Below are 2,619 nucleotides of genomic sequence, written 5' to 3'. Positions count from 1 at the left end.
CTCTCTCTCTCTCTCTCTCTCTCTCTCTCTCTCTCTCTCTCTCTCTCTCTTGCCTTGACGTGTTACATTATTAGTATGTCATGTCCGGCATCCATGAGCATCGTCCCCATCAGCATTGTGACGTATTGGAGGTAATAGTGAGGCAAGTGGTTCCCATGACGCGATGCATGACTCTATTCACGAGATTCATCCAGTGTGTCTCCGCGACTCACAGTTAGGTCACGCTCACGCAACGGTTCACGGAAGGTGTTGCCGCTGGAGACGCTTCCGAGTAATGGCGAGTTGACGCTGCAGGCTTCATGTCACGACAATACGCGTGACGCACGGACGTGGCCGGTGGAGGCGTCAGGTCACCTTGACAAGGGACACACAAGAGTAGGACATGATGAAAATATGGGGTACAATAGGCAAACCCACCAGTACAACTCTTCACTACACCAGTGGTTGCCTCCTACAGGATCTACACAAATAAGAAAAAAAAATGTGCATCGGCCGGGAATCGAACCCGGGCCTCCCGCGTGGCAGGCGAGAATTCTACCACTGAACCACCGATGCTATGAGTAAAGAATGACTCTGCACTCCTACTGAAAGCGCCACGTGTTGATACTCGCACTAGAAAAAAAAAAAAAGTGAAAACTGTGCATCGGCCGGGAATCGAACCCGGGCCTCCCGCGTGGCAGGCGAGAATTCTACCACTGAACCACCGATGCTGTACACAAATTCGGATAGAAAGTCTTCATCGAATTGCGCTACTTTCTCTTAGCTGAGGGTGTTTTGTGCAACGCAGGAGTATGGAGCAATGACCTTGATTCTGCTGAGGTGTACGTGACAACCAACACACACACACACACACACACACACGCCAGCTGGTCACCTCCCCTACAATGATCGATAAATAAAGCACAACAATACACCAGCTGATAACATAAATATGAGTGATGCGTCTCAAGAGGATAAAGAGGTGGGGAGGAAGTTGAGATAAGAAGGAAAATAACGTAAAACTGCGCACTGGTAAAGACTACACGGAGAAAAATACTTGAGTCTGTCTTGAATCGCTTTCGTTTTCTCTCCCAAAGCTTGATAGAAAACGGAGAAGAAAAAACGGAGACCACAGTAAATAGGAGACGGAAAGGATAGAAAGGGATAGGAGCAAAGAGAACAACAACAACAACAACAATAACAACAACAGAAAAGAAGAAAAAAAACAAGAAAACGAACAAGAAAGAAGACAAAAGCAGGAAAAAGAAAAATATAAAAAAGAAAAAAGAAAGAAAAAAGCCTATGAATACTATACGAAGCCAGCAAACCTACACGTGCCACTTTCTACATAATACAACACCACCACCACCACCACCACTACCACCAACACCACCATCACCACCACACACCTGCCTATAGACTGCACTACCAACCTATTCCAGCAAGACCTTTCACTCGTACTCTCAAACACCTATTTCCTTCACCTTCAGTATTCCAAAAGGCTTTATCTTAATTCACACGAGTTTTTAACCCCTTCAGTACCATGACGCGTTTCCATATTCATTCAGCTTACTATTTGGTGATTTTATACAGCTTCAGAAACTCATGTGGGGGATTTAAATAGTAGAGATTCTGGCCATTAATCTTCTGACCTCCATAGATCCTTCTAATGTAAATGAAATCGTCTACTCACACTCAAAACTCATGGTAAAAATGTGTTCTAGTGCTGAAAAGGTTAAGGTGTTTTTGCAGTTCTAGAGGCAGACTGACAAGATTTTTTTATTTTATTAACTGGAAAAAACTCTTGGAAACCCACCTAATTATATCTCTATGGCCTTGGAAAATAGTCGTTTCTGAATACTGACCTTTGCAGCTTCCTCTTATTTTCTTTTAAGCTTGAGAGAAAAAAAAAAAAAAGGGCAGAAGAAATATAAAGAAATGAAGACAACGAAGGGATGTGTTGCGGAAGATTCATCCCTTCAGTACTGGGACGCATTTCTACCTTGAGTTTTGTGTATGATTAGACCATTTTATTAACATTACGAAGAGTCTATGGACGTCAGAAGTTTAATGGCCACAGTCTTCACTATTTTAATCCCCCATGTAAGTTTCTGAAGCTGTATAAAATCACCAGAATGAAAATGGAAACATGTCCTGGTACTGGGGTGCAGAAAAGAGAAGAAAAGAAGGAGAGAAGGGAAGAAATAGACACAGAATATTGAATAGAAATGTAGAGAAGAGAGAAATAAAGGAGAAAGGAAGAATTATGTGTGGAAAATCCAGTAGAGGTGCAGAGAGGAAGGAAGGAAAGAAATACTCACGGAAGAGAAGAGGGAAATAAAAGAGAGAAGAGAAGAAACATACGTGGAAAGACTAAGTATAGGTGTGAAGAAGAGAAAAAATAAAAAGGAAAGAAATATACACAGCAGACTGAGTACAGGTGCAGAGAAGAGAAAAATGAAAGAGAAAAGACAAAACACACAATACACACGAAATACTGAACAGAGATGTACAGAAGAAAAAATAAGAAGAGGAGAAAGAGAAGTGGAGGAAATGTGAAAGGGAGCAGAGGAAGATGCAGACACAAAAACACAGGTATTTTGATGTTATTCTATTCCAGTTAACCTCTATAAATATTCA

The 2,619-nt window shown here is 41.8% G+C and overlaps 2 non-coding genes across 2 annotated transcripts; both read right to left on the bottom strand.

The window, feature by feature from the left end:
- Nucleotides 1-484: 484 nt before the first annotated feature.
- On the bottom strand, nucleotides 485-555 carry Trnag-gcc. Its single transcript has one exon. It is a non-coding gene; the product is annotated as a tRNA-Gly (tRNA).
- An 84-nt stretch (nucleotides 556-639) lies between these two features.
- Nucleotides 640-710, bottom strand: Trnag-gcc. Its single transcript has one exon. It is a non-coding gene; the product is annotated as a tRNA-Gly (tRNA).
- Nucleotides 711-2,619: the final 1,909 nt, after the last annotated feature.

Source organism: Portunus trituberculatus, chromosome 45 (assembly GCF_017591435.1).
Source record: "Portunus trituberculatus isolate SZX2019 chromosome 45, ASM1759143v1, whole genome shotgun sequence".
In the NCBI taxonomy this organism is placed as follows: Eukaryota; Metazoa; Arthropoda; class Malacostraca; order Decapoda; family Portunidae; genus Portunus; species Portunus trituberculatus.
The sequence above is the reverse complement of the archived record's forward strand: the minus strand, read 5'-3'. Positions and strand labels throughout refer to the sequence as shown.